At 42.9% G+C, this 22,201-nt stretch overlaps 1 long non-coding RNA gene across 1 annotated transcript; it reads right to left on the minus strand.

The window, feature by feature from the left end:
• Window positions 1-4,309: 4,309 nt before the first annotated feature.
• LOC144782673 (uncharacterized) lies at window positions 4,310-21,955 on the minus strand. Its single transcript, XR_013601201.1, has 2 exons — window positions 18,941-21,955; window positions 4,310-4,414 (listed from the first exon to the last, which is right to left on the minus strand). It is a non-coding gene; the product is annotated as an uncharacterized LOC144782673 (long non-coding RNA).
• Between the last annotated feature and the right edge of the window lie 246 nt (window positions 21,956-22,201).

Genomic DNA, 22,201 nt, shown 5'->3' on the forward strand with positions numbered 1-22,201 from the left:
ACAACCTTCAACAGTTATGCCAGAGCCCTGGCGTTCCTGTTTAAATAGCTCTGCTAGGGGTTTGATGGTCAGAGCAAATAACAGCGAGGATAACAGGCATCTCTGCCTCGTGCCTCCACAGACTACATATTGCGGAGAGAGAGTGGTGCCCATTTTGACACAAGCCATCAGGGCGGTGTATAGTAGCCGAGCGTCAGCCCGATACAACGACCCCAAGCTGCCACTTTGAAAGCCTTCTACTCTGTGAGACGTGTGGATGCAGTGCCCTGGTTCTGAGCAAAATAGCCTGAGATCACCTCCACCAGGGATTTATGATAGCACACATATTTTAGAGAGACTAGATTAAACCACTACATAGGGATTGGTGGGTGTCCCCCCATCGGTTGGAACGCCAGGAGCACGGGCATATGATTGGAAAGGGTGCGGCCCAAATATTCAGAGTATTTAGTGTGTTGCATAAGCTTCTGAGAGCACAAAAATGTATCTATTTGAGTGTGTAAGTTGTGAAGATGGGAAAAATAGGAGAAATACTGACCCTCCCTATGCTGTGTCTGCCACGCGTCTACCATCTCCCAGTGGTCAACCCAATCTCATAGTCCCTCTGACAGTTTGCCCGCCCCTGTACCTGTCAGGGGTGGTGTCCGACAGGTGGATGATTGTAGTATTCATGTGAAACATATTCTCTTTTTCATGTTAATGTTCAATCGGAATAACTACTGTTTGGAAACTTACTGTATATAGTCTATGTATAGTGTGTGCCCAAGGTTTGTTTAAATTTGTACAGGACTCCCTCTTTAGGGAATTCAGTGTTGGAGCATAGGGTAAACACTCCTTCCTTGTGCGCACCGCTCTAAGGAACTTTTATTTCCAAATATTGTGTCTTACCATCGGGTGAGCGTCACCTCCTAATCCCCGATTTACCCATGCGATTTTACTCCAGCAGATGCATGCAGGGTGGTGGTGTGAAGGGGGACCAGGCCTGGTCCGCAGCAGGGCTGCCGTGCTGCAACACTGACTACGGTCACCTGTTCAATCCCCGTCAGCAGCTATGTGCTCCTGTTAGCCCGCCTTTGTTCCCGACTCATCCTCTGGGCTCCTGATCCGCTGTGTCACCACCGTGGTCATCAGCTGCCCCTCCCAGGGTTTGGCCGCAGGGGCAGCCAGAGCAAAGCAGTCCTCCGGGGCACGGCCCTGCAGCGGCACGGCCTCTCCGGCACGTCCCCCAGTGTCCCGACCTGGTATCGGGGGCCCGGAAATATCCCAGGCGTAGCAAACAATCCATGGTCAAAGGTCGGCCTTGAAATGTAGTGCTCAGGATTAGCCCCTGTCTGGGCAGCAGCCGTCCACAAGAGTAAACAACCCAGGCCGCCGGAACCAGTGACGATCACGACAGGTCTTGGTGATCAACAGCCCTATCTGGCTCTGCATGTGGTCACAAGGGATTGGGCAGTGCAAAACTGGACCCGTAGCCGGTCGATGGCGCTGGATCACAGAAGAAATGGTAGGCCTCAGACACAGCTAGTCTAAAACGCGTCTGATGCGGCCGCCATCTTGGCCACTCCCTCAGTTAGGGTGAATGTTAAGGAAGATGTAAGGATCTTTGGTACATTAGTTGTGAAATGAATGGAGCTGATCTGCTTCAATAATGTGCCCTGCACTCTGATGTTGTTAAGTCCCCATAGAAGCTTGGGATGATGAACAGTATCAAAAGGAATGGCGAGTTCAAATAATAGGTGTGCCGATACTCAATTTTTAAGCCACTGTAGATTAAAAATCAGTCCACATGGATATCACTGCTGCTTCTTTGCCTCCGCCACAGAAGAATCTGTTCTAGTAATCTGAAAGCTGGTTATTTTATTTAAATGTATGTATATGTGTTGAGATAGATTTTTCATTCTTTCTATCTTTTTGATGAAAAACAGTCTGTTATTGCTAGTGGTTTGAAGGCTCTCTTGGCTCATATGCTGTTTGGATTAGGGAAGGTTTCTGTAGTTTCTTTGGGAAAATGCCTATATTCAATGATTTGTTGACTGTTTTGGTTGAATTGGCTGCAGAACTATCATGAGTATAGGGATCTGCAGGTGGTTCTGCTGGCCCACAAGCATTTGAAAAATTGAGGAAGGACTGATGAAGCCTTGATGAGGTTAAAGGTGAGTGAATGCAGATGTTTTGTGTTTTGTTATCTGGTGAACTGTACTAAGCTTCAGGAATTGTGGTTGAGCAGTGGGAACGGATGCAAGAATTAAATTGGTTGGTGAGAATTAATGCAGGTTTACCATCCAAACAGCAGGGCCTAGTGATGAGGAAGCCTGCAGCTATACTGCCAAGGTATTAGAATGTCCTAAGGTACTACCACTTTCAGGTTTTATGGTTAGCAGAACCTTTTTCCTCTGGAATCTTCTAGCTGGCCGTTGTTTATAACTTTGCTATTCAAATCTTTTACCTCATGTGAAGGTCTCTTGGCCACTCTCAGTAATCTGTCCAGGACATAGAGCAGGTCTCCCTTGAGCAAGGCAGACACCCAGTTATGTTATGTTCAGTTATGTTAACCTCATGGCTGCTGCTGACGACCAACGGCCGTCGCGTGCACTACCTTTGTAGTGCTGCGCACGTCTGTTGGCCGTCGCGACCCCGCCCGCTCAATAGAACGTTCCGCACTAGCGCAGAACGTTCGGCGCAGTTAAGTGGTTAAGTTAAGTTATGTTATGTTGATTTGTATATAACACTAATCACCTGACAGGATATCCAGGCACTTCTGCAGGTGTATCCAGGCACCTGGGCAGGTGTGTAGGTTTGTGGTCCCCAAGGTGCCTATACGATGAGCCAAGACTTCATCTTCTTGCGGAACTCATGAAGGGAGGAGGAGGCCCTGATGTGTTGAGGGAGGTCGTTCCATGTCTTGAGTGTAATGCATTTGGCATCTCAGCCCTCACCACCAGGGTGGACTTGTTAGACTTTTGTCCATTACTGGTTTACTATTGGCTAGGGGCTTGTTTTTGCTTCAACCTGGGGAAGGGAGTTGGGAATATTGCTTTTGTTGTTGAATTTGAATGACTGTGTGCAGTGTGTGGGTGAGAGATGGGACGACAAACTTTTTGTGAGATGGGGGGGATATGTGGGGGAGGTGGCTGCAGAGTCTAGCTTTAGATGGCATCTGGTTCTGTTGATTCCCCTCAATTTATAATTTCCTATCTTGGAATGTATTGGGGATGGGGACACCTAGATGTTGACACCGGGTCTACTCATAACTGCAATGCAGGCACATTCATATAGTACATCTTCGAGAAACTCACATAACATCCGTCGAGTTACATCACGTGCAGCGTCGTTGGAGAGATCAAGTGGTGGGTACTGTCTACTTGGCATTAACCCATGGGGTGCTGTTCTGGCAGGCACCCACAGTTTCTTTTCAGATCGAGAGCTGCAGGATGACCCAGAGGGGCGACATGTGGTCATAGAGGAGCAGCTGGACGGTGCATCAATTACCCTTGTTGTTCTTTATGCACCCAATGCAGGCCAGTCTCAACTTCTAGAGAGTCTCCCACTGGCAATACTCCGAGACCTCCACGTTCCGAGCCTCTTGGGGGGAGATTTTAATTGTGTACATGACATTCATTTAGACAGGTCCACTACTCCGCTACACAGCGCACAGGCACACAGAACTGCACACTGTTTATGGGACCGGCTGAGACATGGTGGATTACAGGACCTCTGGTGCTCATTGAACCCACTTGCACTGGAATATTCACACGTCTCACAGGTTCCTCAACTTCATACCTGAATGTATCTGCTCTTGGGTAATCAAAAGTTACTCCCCTTTCTCCCTTCAGCTATATACCTGTGGCTCACACTATCGGACCACAGCCCCTTTATGGTCGCGTAAGTGCAATCCTACCGCCCTCTCTCACTCCTCTTCTGGGGAAGGCTGTAGCTAACTGCTTATTGCCACTGATCAGCGATCTATATATATTCTCCAACCCCTGAAGCAAAAAAGGGAGTCATGAAGGTCTTGGAACAGAAAAACAAACAGCTGGTGTGTGTGACCGGACCCGAGCAGGAATAGGAAAATAATATAAACATTCCAAAACTGATATGATAAACATATTCACTCAAATTTGGACGATGTTGGGTCATCTACCTAGGTGCACCTAAGAGCAATTCTGTAGTTTGTACTTTTATGCTCAACCACCCTCAGAGGCACCGCCCTACCCCCGCATACCATGGAAATAAATCAACTAAGGAAGGAGCGTACTTATTACACAACATATAATACAATATCATAAATTCTCAATAACAGTTTTCCAAAAGATTCTTCTGTGCTGAATATTCTGTTTTATTTTTTCTGTTATGTATCAATGGTCACAGTATAATCAACAGCCGACGCGTTTCATCCCCTTCTGGGCCATCCTCAGGGCTGTGAAAAAGAATACAAACAATAATCACTAATACATTCATTGCTAGACACAATGCTGCACAATCTAATACAAACGAAAATCACTGGTATACCCTTCCTTCTTGTGTCCCCTTGTACCACAAGCATCTATATACATAATTCGTCATAGCACTACAACAATATCTTTACATTGTCTCTTGAAACAACAGATCTTCCGCTGTCTATTGAACATTCTAAAACCCACTGTTGGGCACCAATGAACTTCAACCATCACCATGGAGGATCACATTAACTTAACCATTTGTTGTCAGAAAAACATTGCTCGATGAAGATACAATTGCTCACCTTTAGCAACAGAGATTTAATTGAACATATAGGATAAAAATTCCTATCACCGATCAAATTGAATATCTGGATGTGACACTAGTGGTAGAAGGTGATAGGATAACCAGTAAGTTTTTCAGGAAAACCACGGCTACTAATTCAATACTACGGGCTGACAGTTTTCACCCGGCCTCAGTTATTTCGGGAATTCCCTTTGGGGAGATGGTCGGGGTACGATGAAACTGCAGTCGCGACTGCGACTGCAGGGAGGAACTGGATAATTTACAGAACAGGTTGAGCCGGAGGGGCTATACTAATAAACATCTCGTAAAAGTATGGAAAAGAGTGTCGAGAATTAGCAGAGAATCTACACTAGTGCAGAAAATTAGAGGGGATCAAGGTAGAAGATTATCTTTTGTGACAACCTATTGCATTGAGAAAGACCAGATCAGGAAGGCACTCAGTAAAAACTGGAACTTGTTGAAGGGTGTACCTGGTTTGGTGGGAGTGATAGGTGACAGACCTATGGTGACATATAAGAAATGTAAAACGATCAAGGAAAAAGTGTCTAGAAATTATATTCAAGCAGAAAGTCCAGGGACTATGAATTGGCTACCACCCCTTCCTAAAGGCTTTTACGTCTGTGGGTCGTGCAATGTATGTTCTTTAGGTCTGAATAAAACAGTAAACTTTGCTTACAATGGTAGCAAATGTTACTGCATTAACGAGTTCATTAACTGTAATAGTGTGGGGGTTATTTAAGCTATCATTTGTGACTGCACTAATTTATACATAGGGAGCACAAGAAGACCTTTGAAAATAAGGATCCAGGAACACAGACGTGCTATAATTAATTGTGATATTAAGTCACCATTATTTGTACATATGGAGAGTGAACACAGAACTCGAAAAAGTTTTAGATTTCATGGTGTACAGAAGGTGACCCAAATTGTAAGAGGTGGGGACTGGGATCTTAAAATCAGGCAAACAGAGGCGAGGTGGATAAGTAAATGTAGATCAGTGACACAGGGACTCAACAAGGATTCTGAACTGCACTACTTTTTAGATTAATCCTCTCCAGTGTTTATAGATTTTTTGATGGGGTCAAAACAGTGGGATTGTTTAATCCATGGAGAATGAACAATGTGATGGGCTATTGCCTTTGTATCGGAATATTGTTGGCTTAACGTCGACATCATTTGATGAAATGAAAGAAGAGCTTTAGATAGTGGTTTGATTTTGGAATATTCCGTATGAGTGATGTAATGGCATAGGCGCTTAATTGGGAAATCGTCTGTGCAGATAAAAGGAGGTGGCTGGGTGTAAGATTGGAAGAAGAATAAGTTCCACACTCCCGGTAAGAAAGTATCATGTTAGGTGACCAGGAGAGTCTAACACATTACAATCATATCACAGAGATAGCGGGTATTATTCTTTACCCGGTTTACGTAAATGGTACCCGGGCCAAAGGATCTATTGAGGCGGTTAATTTGGAAATTTGTCAGTGTAGATAAAACATATACATTAGGATTATAACACAGAGGCAGCAGGATGTATTCTCGGCCCGGTTTGTGTAATGACACCCGGGCTGTAGGATTTGTTGAGTAATATTCTGTCCGTAGATCAACAGACACCTACTAGTAATTCAGCGTTCCCTGTATTTGTTATGGGATTAGACATATAAAATACTCTTCGGCAACTCGCAGGTGATAGTGCAACAGGGTAAACATAGTGGTTCAGGAAAACGAAGGCAGAGATGTTCATAGGTTAGCGGTTCGCCGAATAGGATTGCTAGTTTTTAGTCGTCAGCCTACCAGGAACGGTGGACCGATATATTGGGAATCAGCAACGTAGGACAGGAAGTAGAGGCACGCTCCACCGGAAATAATACGATCGGCGGACCAGAGAGGAACCCCCTAACCCGCGCACACGTGGTGGGCATTGGTTGATAATCAGGTGGGGAATTGGTTGTAACGGATTGGTTTAGCGGCGTATAAATAACTTTTGGAACGGGGCATACTCGCACACTGGATTTATCAGACCAGAGATGCAGATTTGAAGGTTACTTACGAAGGAATATTGAGGTGAGAATTGGAGAGAATGCAAAAAGTGCAGGAAACACAGTAGATTTAATTGCTTGTGGGTGATACACTTGTCCTCCGCTCTCCACGAGGATGACGATGGCGGTCAGATGGCGTGCTACTGATCCAGCTGCTGTGGCTTTGGCGAACCCTGGCCTCCTGGACTTCTAATCCTCTAATCTCCGGGCAGAAAAAGCTTCCTTTGTGGCCCTTAAAACGGAAAACGGCAAGCGTGAATTTTTTCGTATTGGGCACGGTTGCTGCTGCAGGTTTCTGTGTGTTTCTGTGCATGGTGCACAGGTGAGGACGCGGCTGTCGGCGGCTGCCAGCGGTCAGAGGTCAGCGCTCGGCTTGCTGGGACATCTACATTCACTTTGCTTGGCACCGGCATCTGCTGGGGGCTGCACGGCAGCGTTCGTGTACTGAGGCTGAGGCAAGACAAGGTGAGCTTGAGTACTACAATTTGAAAACTACCACCGCATTTGCATACTGCAGCTGTTGTGATCTGGCGGCTCCTGCACAGTGGGGATACCTTGAGCTTGGAGGTGTTTGGAGGGGCCTTATGATTCCTGGTTTGCCCGAGGCGTGAGAGACGCTATTACTGCTGCCACGTTCTTTAGGGGGAGAGAAAAGAGGGAACTAAGCCGTTTTTGCCCGTTTGGCTCACAGAGTGAGTGAGCACGAAACTCCTACAACTTCTACAACTTTTGACCAGAGGGTCCCGCTTCGTGAGCTCCTGCTCACTGTGTCCAGAGCTGCTGTCTCCCCAGGCGGGAGAGTAAGAAGTGTCCACAGTGCCCGAGGCTGTTTTCATCGCGGGGGGGCTTAGTGATTTCATCAGCGCACAGGACTCCAGGAGTCCGCGCGGTAGCCCACCTGAGCGGAGGACCGCCCCCTAATTACTGACAGAATATAAACAGTTTTCGGGTCACGCAGCGCGGGACCAAAGCCGGACGAAGCCCGGACAAAGGGCAGACAGTCTGTGACAGTCCGGGGGCAGGAGGTGGCAGGGCTGGGCCAATCCCCTTTTATCTACAACTGAGGTACTCTGTGTGATTATTAATTTTTAACTGCACGGACTAGCTATCCGGAAGCATGGGGAAACGGAAATTGACAGTAGACTCTGGCGAAGTAGTAGGGGGAGTGCCTAAAGGTGGGAAAAAAGCAAGAAAATGTAAAACTAAGTCATCCGGCAAGCGGCTGTCTCATGCAGGAGCCAATTGTGTCATGGATCGAATAGATGATCTGATTCAAGACTGTAGGGTCATACTGACTCAAGCTCCTAAAATTGTTGAGCAAACATGTGAGGGTATTGTGAAACTGGGGGCCAGCACGGGTAAAAGGCAGGATAAGGGGGTGGTGATAATTCCCGATATGTTTCTAAGTAAACCTGCTGTGGGGGTAGGGACAAATATTGTAACAATTGATGAGAAGGAGTTAAGCATAGATCAGTTGAATCCACCTGTAGAACTTGATGTCAGTGCTGAGGACTTAGAACCCTTATTTAGTAACAATAGGTTCTCTGTTCTGTCTCATATGGAGAGTGACAATGCAGTAGGAACCTCGTTGATTTCCCCCCCCTATGGAAAATTCCTTATCTTTGTCTGGAACTATTGGTGTGCATATGTCTCCTGAGATAACAGCCAACCCCCTGTGGGTAATTATAAACCAACTGTGTGGTTTGGTTGAGTCATTGCATGTTAAAGTTGATCTTTTGACTGTCACAGTTAATACCTTAAAAAATCATTCAGGGCAATGTTCACTTAATCTTGCAAAAGCTTGCTCGCCAGGCCCAATGAACAAAAGTGTGGTTGGAGGGAAAGTATTTGTTCCATCTGCCCCTTTGACTTCCACTCCACCTACACGCAGTCCGTTGGTGAGGAAAGAAAGGGGGATCACACAATCCATAGGCAATCCAAATCTAAAGGGAAAAAATGTGGTTAATTCGCCCAAAAGATTGATCTCAAAGCCAAATGTTATGCCAGTGGCTAGAGCTAGTATGGGCGAGAATACAAAAGAAAGCTGCCGGCAAGAATCAAGATCATATTCCCTTAATCCATACCATCTTCACCGTAACGATTGCCAAAACCGCACACAGGCAGTGTATATGGTGAATGTCCCAAAAATACCTATAGGACGAGGCTATGAGACCCCGGACTCCCTAACGAATAAGGCAATCCATTGGATTAGGCACACTAGGGGGTGTAGGTCTGTTATCAGGGAGGACATTGTAAAAACCACAAGAATCACATCACCAGGCGATACCGATGATTGTATTGAGGTGGTCCTAAAAAACCCAAAGATAGTGGAGGATTTGCTGGCTTTGGAATATAGAACCTGGCCCCCAGATAACTCCCAGATTCAAATGAGATCACAACCCTACCAGAGAAGGACACTAACTAGAGAAATTCCTGAGAGGAGCATAGGTATGGCCTGTTCTGGATTGGACAATAACGATTGACTACAGACCCAGATTGGAAAAATAACACCCAGGGAGACTACTAGTGATGAGGTCCCAGATCACGCATTAATTATCTCAATGGACCCCACTTCTTTTTTAGAACCCCCGCTCCCAGGGGTGTCATCTGTACAGAATAAATCATTAGTTATCACCCAGGAGATTCCCAAATTTATAGAATCTCCTCTACTTACCGGATCAGTTCTTTCATGGAACATTGCTGGTCTGAGAACGAAAATGGATTCCCTGGAGTGGGCTTCTTTTATCAGCCGGCATGAAATATGCTTATTCCAGGAAACCTTGGCTCTGGAGCAGTTGCATTTCCGGGGTATCTAAACTATGGAATCCTAGCGGAAAAGAAAGGGAAAGGTCGACCGTCAGGTGGCCTGACAATCTGGATCAACCAAGATCTTGCTGTAATGGTCAAGATAATACCCACTTATCATAGGGATCTCCAGGCCCTTATGTTGGAGTTTGTGAATCGAGACCCTATTCATATATACAATGTATATGCCAGAAGTACCGGGGGAAAGAACTCGGAAGTCTTAACACTTCTGGAAGAACATTTAGAGAGCAATCTTCTCCATTTTAATATTATTATAGGAGGAGATTTTAATGTAACTTTTGAGCCTCTCTTGAATGATAACTGGAACCTTTCATATGAAGAAGATAGGGAATGGGGGGTTCCTAAATTGGATCTAGTCCCCATTAAAAGGTGGACGCAAATTGCAATACAGCTTAATTCACTCTGCCTAAACAAAGGAGTTAGATCCGCCAATGGTAAAACACCAGGTGATAAAAGTGGGGCTAATACATTTAAGAACGGCCCCCGGCAGAGTAGAATAGACTATATTCTTGTTAGTTTGAGCCTGTGGAGGTATTTCTAGGACATGCAAATTATAGATAGAGTAGAGAGCGATCATAACCCCCTATCGGCAAAAATATCATATTGGGAACCACCAGTTAGTTTGGGAAGGGTGATTGATACCATTTCTCCAGTGGACGTTGTCATTACTAATGATATGCGCCATGTCCGCTGGTCTAAAGTTGTAGTCATTCAGGAGAATATTGATTTTATAGCTAGCAAGCTTACTCAGGCAATAAGTGACTTGAAGGGTGTAGTGAGTGAGGAGTGCCCAACTACTAGTATTGAAAGTGGAACCAGAATTCATGAGGCTTTTTTTAAGGACCTGCGTACGCTGTTGGTTAAGCCCTCTCAACAAAGTGGTCCCTGTAACTTCCACCCTCCACGTTGGTACTCAGCAGAATGTAGGCAGGCTCGCTTGGATTTAGGTAGAGCCCTTAAAAGTGGCTCGAGTGTGAACGTACGTATAGCTAGGCCGGCGTATAAATCTGCTGTCTTTAAATCCAAGCGTCTATGGGATAGGCAGAGGTGGTTAGACCTGCAAGAAGCAGGACGCCATAAAGATCCCAGAAGGTTTTGGAGTGTCTACAAGTGGGGTGTGGATAGTAATTCCGATAAACCACAGAACTGGGTCCCGCAGGATAAATGGGTATCCCATTTCAAACCGCAGTTTGCGATGGGAGATGGCCAAGATCCTTCCATAGAGGTGTCTTTTACCCCCTTTTCCAAAACCCGCAAATAAAACTCTAGCCTACTCCTCAGCAGAACTTCATGAAATTCGGAGGTCTACCTTTAGTTCTGGATGGGGTATGACAAACTGCCAAAGCAAGTTCCCCACACAGTTAAAAGGTCCTGTAGCATGTCGCTGCTGTTCATTTCAAGGTGATCCATTTTCAAGTTATTTAGCACTAAGGCACATCCCAAGGCTCGCCAAGGAGGAGGCGCACACTTTTATGTTATGCAATGTTAGATCTCTTGCCAGACACCAGTTTGAAATATGGGATATGCTAAACTCCCACTCCCCGGATATTTGTTTCATGACTGAAACATGGCTGAACTCTACCAACCACCCCTCTATTAATATCGCCATCCCGGAAAACTATACATTTTTACATCTTGATAGAAAGGGAAAGGCAGGGGGGTATAGCTATTGTGTGTAAGCAGTATATTAACATCTCTTGGTCTTTCTCGCAGATGGACGAGGAGCTGGAAATAGGCATTTTTAAAGCAATGTTCTCAGCTTCAGAGAGCTGGTCGGGAGCATTAGTTTATCGCCCCCCTGGACCGAAAAATTATTTTACAGACACACTCATTGATCTGTTAGCCACGCATGCCCTGGCAGCAGCTAAATTTGTAGTACTTGGGGACTTCAATTATCATGGGGAACTCGGCTCCTCACCAAAGGTCAACAAATTACTTATAGATATGGCACAATTGGGCCTCCACAAAAGAATACAAGGGCCCACTCACGATGGCGGTCACACTCTTAATCTCGTTTTTACTAACTTAGAGGATCTGAAATTCTGCCTTCCACAGCCCCTTGTCTGGACTGACCATCGGATGATTACGTTTGCTGCCCCCTCTCCGGTCCAGGTCCCTGGCATCCTCCCTGTTGGCAGGTGCCCCATTGTATATAGGCAGTGGAACAAACTCACCCCCCAAGTTTTTGAGGAAGTCTTCCGGACTATTACTCCGTCAGAAGACCAGGATGTTGACAATAGGCTGACAGAAATCAATGAGGGGCTAAAAAAAGTGTTGGATGCGACTCTCCCTATGAAACAGAAACCCAGACTTACCCCCAGTCGTAATTCAGCAAAATGGTTTACTCCAGAATTGAGCCAGGAAAAGTCTGCATGTAAGAAATTAGAAAGACAATGGAGACGCAACAAATCAGCACAATCTAAACAACTATATAAAGCTGCCCTGGCAACTTACCACCGAAACCGTAAGGCTGCACGGTGCGTGTTCATCGCCAATCAAATCGAGCACTCCAAAAACTCTGCTAAGGCCATCTTCAATGTAGTTAAAGACTTTGTGGAACCCATGGCGTGTAAACAGCCTGCCATTGAGACAAAGGATCTCTGTGACTCACTGGCCGAGTCTTTCTATGAGAAAATCGCAAAAATGTATGCGAATATCCCCACAGACAGTTTTGCTAGTCTTTCAGACAGGGCTATCTCTAACTGGACTACCACAGGGACCATGTACTCTCTTGAACACTTTGACCCTATCACGTTACTTGAGACCCTAATGGCGCTTACATCCGCCAAATCAGGGTCACCAACGGACCTTTGTCCACCTAAAATAATGTCGCTCTTATCGCACATTCTGGCCCCCTCAATACAAAAGATTTTCAATCTTTCTATTAGGGAAGGGGTAATTCCAGCACCCTGGAAGGAAGCCTTTGTGCACCCCATTTTAAAAAAAACCACGGCTGACTTGTCCGAGTTGGGCAACTACCGTCCCATCTCCTTGCTCCCTCTTCTTGGAAAAACACTAGAAAACCTGATTAATAATAGACAATTGAACAGCTATTTGGAATCAAATGGAATCCTGGATGCATCGCAGTCCGGTTTCCGCCGAGGATTCAGCACAGAAACGGCCCTTTTATCTGTGACGGATTCCTTGAGAATAACAATGGATAAGGGCGGCTCAGCAGTTCTGATCTTGCTGGACCTCTCCGCGGCCTTTGATACCATCTCCCATTCTAGGCTCGCAGAGAGGCTAAGCGCCTGCGGCATTCAGGGACTGGCTCTTAAATGGCTTCGAAATTTCTTGGCAGATCGTTCCCAAACGATCATACTGGGCCACCAGCAATCAGATAGAACTGCACTAGACAAGGGCGTCCCCCAGGGCTCCTGTCTTAGCCCTACGTTTTTTAATATCTATATGGCTCCATTGGCTAAGGAGGTGGAAGCACTGGGGTTTGAAATAATATCATACGCCAATGATACCCAGCTGCTATTTAACATCAGCCATGACCCTGAAGCTGACAGACTCCGCTTTGCTAGGGGAATCTCTGAAATTTCAAAGTGGATGACCAACAACTGTCTACAGTTAAATCCAAGCAAGATGGAAGTCATGCTTCTAGGGAAGGCTGAAGCAGTCTGGTCAAATGATTGGTGGCCAACACATCTTGGCCTGCCTCCTATTCCGAAGCCTTGTGTCAAGAATTTGGGCATCAAATTAAATCAGTCCCTGTCTATGCAAGATCAGATAGCCACAGTATCTGGGGCATGTTACTATAGACTAAGGCTTCTACGGAAGATTCTGCCGTTCATCCCCTCGGAACATCGCAAAACCATAACACAGGCCCTAGTTATGAGCCACATGGACTACGGAAATGCCCTGTTAGCTGAGGTGGGAACCACGGCTCTGAAAATATTACAGGTGATTCAGAACACGGCGGCTAGGCTGGTTCTGAATAGGCCTGCTGGCATCCCCTCACAACCACTGCTGAGACAGCTACACTGGCTTCCGATTAAGCAGAGAGCCTTCTTTAAAATCTGCTGCCTCACCTTCCGTGCACTTCAGGGTCAGGGGCTAGTATACCTCCAGAATAAATTTGGAAAGATCTGCTCCTACTTGCCTCGTAAGATCCTGCACAAAGCAATTGCTTCTGGTGCCCTGTATCAGACGCCAGCAGTCTGGGGGCCTGGCTGTCTCTTATCTTGCCCCCAAATACTGGAACAGTCTCCCACTACGAGAAACTCCCTCTTACCTCGCTTTCAGAAAACATTTAAAAGCATTCCTGTACTAAACCCTCTATTAAACTTTGTTTAATTCTGTTCTTCTGCTGCCCTCCTTGGCGGTGAGTTAGAGTGAAGCGCCGAGATGCCCCCAGGTGATTCAAGCGCTATATAAAAACAAATAACATAACATAACACATGTGGCCGCCATTTTGAGGAGAGCTTTCCAAATTCAGATGCTTTGCATAACATCTGCATATAAATACAAATTATTAGGCACACTGATGTCTGGTAAACATCTCCCAGAAGAGAATGGGTGCCATGCTGTCTCACTTGGCACCAGGATTAGGACTTAGACACCACAGCGCAATGTCAAAGTTGAAATTACGAGACTGTGAGGAGAAACAGGCGCCATTTAAAAAAAACAGATGGGCAGGGAGTTTGTCTTAATACATGCCACACCACACAAACCTCTTGGATCTGTCACCGGAGCATCACTGGTATGTGGGGGCATATTTGGCATACCGAATGGATGCTCAGGGAGAGCAAAGGCTGCCATGCACCACAGCCCGAGCCCTGAGCTTCGCTGTTACACCGCCATCTTTGCCGGGTGCTAGCCACGCCTATTTAAAGTAGAAATATTAATACTATATAAAATCTACAAATAGTTATGAATCACTCATTACAGGCATGACATCTTTCAAAACCAATAAATCTAGCCAATGCCCAGGTTACAACTAAATATTGAGTAAGAGACAAACTGCCGCCGATCTCGCCCGTATATTATATTTTAAAAGAACTGGTTTTAAAATTTTCTGACGTAAATTTTAAAATAGAGACAGTCCAATACAATATGTATGGCCATTAGCCCACAACAACATAACCCACACAAATTCTTAAAAGATACTATCCCAGCTGGGTGAGATTGGAGCGGATGGAGACCAATTTTAAACCTTAAAACTGCATTATGCATTGCATGTTTGGGCAACTATCTCAGGTGAGGAAAGGAGATATTAAATTCCCAAACTTTGCAAAGATCAACTGCAGAGGCCTTATTGTCTTAAATACTCCAGATCTTTTTCTCTCCTGACCCTCACCCCCTACAGCTTTAATTCATTCTTTGATAAGGCAGTGGGGTGCACTATACTATAATTGTTTATATGCAACTTATTTGCCATATAAAGCAGCAGCTTTTTAACCTCTCTGGCCAAACCTAAATCACTTTGGGCCAGATGTCCGAGTTGCTTTTGCGACTCGCAAATTGCGAAAAATTGCGAGTTGCAATTTGTAAGTCTCAAAAGCACATGCACAACAATGTCAGAGACACTGTTAGCGATTCCCAATGGGGTCGTAAAATGCGAGGCTCATGAATATTAATGAGCCACTTGCAATTTACGACCCCATTGGAAATGGCTAGCCCTCCCAGGGATGGTGGCCTGCTGGGCTCAGCCGACCTCCATGTCTGGGAATGCTTTTAAATAAAACAGTTTTTTTTATGCAGCCCCTTAAAGGAAAACTGGATGCATTTTAAAAAAAAATGAAACATTTTCGTTTCATTTTTTAACGGCAGACAGTGGCCCTTAAAAAATATTTTACTATGCATTCCTGAAGGGTGAGTGCCACACTCACCCTTGCTCACTGTGTCATGTGCCATGCATGCTTATTGGAAGGGTAGAATATGCTGATTGTGAGCAGACATTGACACATACAAGTGCCACACTTGCAAAAAGATATCACAGATTTAAAACAAAATGATGATGCTATCAGAAATGTTACTTGGGAAAATTTGAATGTGTCACATGAGGGTTTTATCATGATGCAGGACCTTGTATCAACCCAAATAGGGATGTTATCAGAATTACTTCATTCTAATCCTGCAACCACATCTTGTCCACTCAAAGTAAAATAGGTTGAGAAATCACTTGACTAGTCAGCACACAGAAAGCTACTGAAATAGGGAAATATGCAGGGACTATAGTCTTGGTATGAAAGTTGTTTGGAAGACAGAGATTACTGCTCACCTCACACACATCATGGTAACAGGATATGTCACTGATTAACACATTGCCATGAGTTGAATTCCCTACAGTGGAAGTTCATCTTTGTAAAGCTTGTCCTTGGCAAGATGATACTCAGACATGGCTACAACACTTACAAGTCACTGAAAACGTAGTTTACATTGGCATGTGTTTATGTGTGTGTCTGAACTCATCTGCACTTAGTAACAGTTCAGGTATACACAATTTCAAATCTGAGACAGATGACTTGTAGTTCATCACAGCGCTATTATGCATGTCCATCCTAGATGTTTGCCCTTTGGAAATATTGCACAATGTCTACAAATGTCAGCACGACCTATGTCCAAGAGTGAATTCATTCTTATTGATTTTCATATGAGCATGTTAACATCATGCTTACAAATGTTGTGGCTCATGACAACCTGCTAATCTATTCAATGGGGACTCAAATACAAACTGTGATAGGACACATATGCCATGGAGCACATGCAGTCCATCACATCACCAAATCATTGTACACACACTACAACGTTAGCCCATCAAGGATAGTTCACTTATTATCAAAGCTTGTTACAACCAAATAAATGGTTCAAAATAAATAAGTGCTTTATTCAGCATTTTCATAAGGAGACATTTCTATATAGAACAATAAGGCAAATTGGCAGTCCTTGAGGGGATGCAAATAAGGATCACCCCCTCGCATGCCTGCACTGAAAGAAATGTGTCATCTCACCTTGGAGGGGCATCTATATGACCTTGCCAGGCACCACAGGGATAGGACTAGGGTGTCCCAGTGTGGGTTGTGGGAGGGATGGTGCCTACTCTACTGTTGGTATCCACTGCAGTGGACAGGTCGGGTTGAGGGGGTGGTGGGTGTACTGCAGTGGACAGGTCTGATTAAAGGGGTGGTGGGTCCACTGCAGTGGACTGGTCTGATTTAGGGGGTTGTGGGTCCACTGCAGTAGACTGGTTGGATTGAGGGGATGGTGGGTCCACTGCAGTGGACAGGTTGGATTGAGGGGGTGTGGGCTCCACTTCAGTGTCAGGAACAGACAGAACATGTGGTGTTGTGGGAGGAGAAGTGGTTGTGGTGGGGGGAGGCCTGATAGTCTTGGGGATGGTGTAATGGTGTGTGTGGGAAACATGGGTGGTGTCTGTCTGCACCTTGGGAGGGGTTGGCTTGGACCGTGAGAAAGTTGATTTTGTGGTGGAAGTTCTGGATGGTGTTGGGGAAGTACATTTTTTGGTCCTGGGTAAAGTATGGAGGGGGCTCAGTGTGGCTACGCTTAGGAGAGGGGCTGCCTGCGGGGGTAGATCTGCATCTCTGTCCTGGGGGATTTCCTCTTCCTCCTAGGAGTCTGATCAGATGAATCTTTGGGGAAGTGGCCAAGATCAGAGAGAAAGAGAACCTGTGAAGAAGGTTTTACCTGAGAGTAAAGGGTAGGCGTTTTGGAGGTAGAGGTAGCTGTGGAATGCGGAGTGCCTGTGGATGGGTGTGTGAGTTTATTTACCATCTCCCCTGAGTTTGATGTCAGTCTCCTGAGTGTGCATGATTTATGTTTTTTGACTTTGTTTTGGATGGTAGTGTGCTGCTTGTGTCTGTTGCTGTGTGTGCCTGTGCCGGTGTGAGTGTTCAGGTAGGGTAGTGGTGACTGTGTTTGGGGCAGGGGTGAGAGGGTTGAGGGACTGCTGAAGGAGGGACACTGCTGCCGTCAGTGAAGTGGTCATGGTTTGATTGGATCAATGTAGGGCAGACATGTTGGATAAGATGCCCTCCGTGTATGACACCAATTGTATCAAAAGGCTGGTGTGTGCATGGAGGGCACTCAGCATGGATGTCTGCCCCACATGTAACTGCTTACAGGGCTGGACACCAAACTTAATCAATTTACTATTTCCACTCCAGTTAGCATTAAATCAGTGTAGGTGCTGGACACTAAACAAAATTAATTTACTATACCCACTCTAATTACTATAAAGTAAAAAAAGCTGCCAGACACTAAACAGACACTAAACATATCTAATTTTCTTTTCCCAATGCAAATAATATAATATCACTAACTATACTCTACATTAAAATTTAAATATTTATTAATTCCTATAATAATTTAATACACTATATAGTATAACTATTTAAAAATTCAATTGTTACAAAATTAGGATAATTATTTTTATATTTATTTTAATTATGTTTTTCTAAATATTATACAATTTACATATACATAATATTTAATCCATATACTATACCTAATACTTAATATTAAAATATTAGACATTGATTGTCATAATTGTATATGTGTTATTAAATATGATAAACTAATACATATGTATATACATTTCTACCATATTGTCATTTATTAATGTAATAATTAATATTGTACATTATTATTGCACTAGTTAACCTTGTAATATTTGAATAAACGATTACATATAAATAGTATTCAAGTAAAAATATACACTACAAACACAGATTATTATGTAAATATGTTTAGATTTTTTAATTTTAAAAAACTTTTTAAAAAAATTTTAAAACACTCCCCAAAGTTATACCCTATAAACACAACTACCAAATCCTAAAACAATAATTTCTAAATTCACAAAAAATATTTCTAACTTTAAATTTAGGATTTTGAATTTATTAAATATGTATTTAATATTTTAAAACACTCCCTATCCTTATCCCCTATAAACCCAACATCCTGCTCCTAAAACAATATTTTCTAATTCTGGAAATATATTTTCAAAATTATAATTTCAAAATACGAATTTATTAAAAAATGTATTCAATTATTTTAAAACACTCCCCACCCTTATCCCCTATAAAGCCAACATCCCTCTCCCAAAAAATATTATACAAATTTTATTTTTTATAAGATTAACTAACTATTATTATACTCAAAACAAACTTTAAAAAGGTTAAAATATAGTACAATAACGATATTTTAACACAATATTTTTACAGTCGACATTACATACTGCGATATTTTTGACAACACTTAAAAGCGATATTTCTAACATTGATATACATAACATCGATATTTAATACTATCGATATACTAAACTCAATATTTATGTATATTGATATTAAAACATTGATATTATGTCTACTTACTGTCCCAGGCTCCTTTAAGTCCATAGTGAACTGATGGTTCGTGGCTCCAGCTCCCTCGATGTCTCCCTCCTACACAGCTACTCCGGACCCCATGCAACTCCTTGTGTCAAGGTTCTGATATCTTCTTTGATCATCAGTCAAGTGAAAGAAACAGGTTAAGTACTTGAGATCAGGTTAGTGCACAAAAATCCTCCTACAGTAGTTAGCAGGAATGAGCACCAACATCGTAAAAGTTTAGACTATTCCTCCACACCCTTTCTGTGATTTCCTCCAGTGCGTTTTGTGCATTCCTTTTCCCTACTTCTCCGTTCAACCTTAGCGCTTGAACTGATTGCTCAGAGACGAAATACTTAATTCCGTGTTTCTCTGAATGAACAGAATTTGTGAGAGAAAACATTTGTGAGTGTCAGATGTTTGAATGAACCTTGTAACTACAACCTATGCACTGAGTTTACCTTCGGAGTGCTATTAACTCCAACCTATGTTCCGAGGTTATTTTGAGAGTGCCATTAACTTCAATCTATGTTCCGAGCATTGTCATTAAGAGTGCCTCATTCCAATCTGTGATTTTGGTTATTCTGCTCTCATACAGGGCTGCGGCGAAAACTTCTAAGTGTATTTAACTGAAGTCAACACATGATCATTGTATATAGAGGCCTGTTAGTGTACTGATGGTAGTTGCCTCCTCTTGCTATATATCCACTATATTGTGTCATTGCAAAGACAGAGGTTCTGGTCCACTGTGTACCTACTTCACAAACACAGATGTTCTCTGGAGTGACAACATTCTGTTACATAGTATGGCCCAGCTGCTGAGCAGTTCCAGTACCACAAGACTCTCTTTTAATATGTTATCCCAACCCCTCTTCCCCCCAGAGGACAGTTTGTGCTCTATGGTTTCAGTTCCTTGACAAGTGCTGTTCTTGGGAAGGATAGGAGGTCCAGCATCATCTCTGTGGTTGGGACCAGGTGAGTATATAACAACCAATGTACTGGCAAGATACCTGGGTAATGTTCATGAATCATTTATTTTCTGTAATTAATCCATTAATTAGCATTTGAGAACAGGATGTATCGCGGTGGAGTTCTAGACATGTATTCTTTGTTTCTCATTTTGTGAACTAGCTTCTATAAACATGTATCATTCTCAATCTTCAATGCATTATCAGAACAATGTGATGTAGGGGCGCATCATTTAAGAAAATGGTGTATAATTTTGTTCTCAAGATTTAACATACCTTTGTCATGTAAATTATTAAAAATACATAAATGTAAACAAAGTTATGTTATTGTTGAATTGAAATACAGCGTTGTGATAGTATTAAGAATCAGTTAAAAAAGAAAAATATAAATTTTTACCTATTCGGATTTCATACTAATTATGCAGAGAACAGTGCATAGGGATCCAAGTGTTTAATATATGTAATATTCAACATGTGGTTATTGTGTAGGATATTCAGACTTCAGTTTGTGTTTTAACCACAAACTGAATACATACATTGTGCTAAACAGTGATAAACAGTACTCAAACTGAAATGAATGATAATACAGCACCGAAGAAGTTACATAAGCACTGCATCTATTTTCTATTATTATTGTCATGTTGGTTAAAACATCTCGAAATACACATATACTTGGTTAGTATTATTGTGTGAAGTAATTCTTTGTTTTATATTGCTCCAATACAATAGTTGTAAATTTCTGAGAGTATAACCACTTTTTAATAAATATTGAATTAAAGTCTTTATGTGAAATGTTATGCACTATCTGCACAACTGCTTTACCACGATGCATACTTATTAACAAAGGCATGTCTATTTTCATTGTCCTGTTCTTACCGAGGTGACCAGGGATATGCTCTGGGACCAAGGCTCATAATGCCAATCAAAAAAAAAATGCTGTGTAGCAGAAGTATACATCTCTGGTCATCAGGAGATAATATCCATCATAGACTACTGTTTGGGAAGTTTAACATTTAGACACCATTGGCTGCATTTGTCTGGCAAAAGGACACTATAGAGACCAAAGACAATAATGAGAGTAGCGGGCGACTAGATAACGAAATGCCAGATGCACAGTAAAAGCCTGAGTTCATGATAGACTCACTATAAGGAAACATAAGCAGAATAGTGTTTCTAAACTTATTTTTTTGTGGAAAGCATGACACATCACCATGACTGCAATTTAAATATCAATTATATTTCTTGAATAAAAAAAAAATGTTTGCAAATAATGTGATGTATAATAAATGTATTTTTAAACAATTTAGTTTGTTGCAATTATAATTTGCTGTACACACCTGTCACGTTTCTACAAATTCATTGATCTATAAATATGGTTGAGACATTTAGTGCACTTTTATCAATCTTTTGATTTGCTTTTCAAAAGCTAATCATTTGGTGATGAACCCCAATCAGAGTGAAATGGGTCTTGGGTTGCTTGTGTTCCGATTTCGAGAAGGTCGAGCTTGGCAGTTTAGGCTGGATTGTATTGGAACAGGACCAAGGCTAATTTGCCTGTTGCTGAGTCTATTCTGAGATGGAATGGTGAGCAAAATAATGATGGACAGGGATATGGCTTAGAGTAATTAACAGTGGTTGAGAATAATTCAAGCATTTCATCCATTGCTGTTTTTTTACTTTAAGATAATAAAATAGGCAAATAACAAGAGCGATAGTGTATCCTCAGCTCAAACACACACATGCAATACAACTAGTTGCAAAGGAGCTGTAATTTGAAAATATGATAATACCATTTTTTAAATGTAATTTCTTATTGCTGTTGTTGCACAGCAATCTACGTCTGACATACACGAAGAACAGAAAGTTATCACACAGCATATGAATGAAATGGAAAAGGATAAAGATAAGAGTTTATGCTTGCAAAATGTATGTGTTGACAAATCATGAATTTAACAACATTTGCATGAGATCAAAAACATAAGATCTGACAACTGCAGCCAAATAATGATGAACATTAACTCACCTTTGATGAAAGGTGTTGTGGGAACTCAATTAAGAGCAGAGAAAAAAATGTGCAAAGTAGAGAAGCATTCTGAAGTAACAATCACAAAAATGCATAGCATCAGCAGTGATTTGCATTGCAGTGTATTGTAGTTGCTTTGGTAGGATGTACTCTCTTGCTGTACAATAGCAAGTACTTACACATTTGCATATAAGTCTCAGGGCTAGTCAGAATATGATGAGAAAGTCTACCCTGTCCACAGTGTATTCCAATTGTGATACACTAGAATCACATTTT

The sequence above is a fragment of the Lissotriton helveticus genome, chromosome 9 (genome assembly GCF_964261635.1).
Source record: "Lissotriton helveticus chromosome 9, aLisHel1.1, whole genome shotgun sequence".
Taxonomy (NCBI): Eukaryota; Metazoa; Chordata; class Amphibia; order Caudata; family Salamandridae; genus Lissotriton; species Lissotriton helveticus.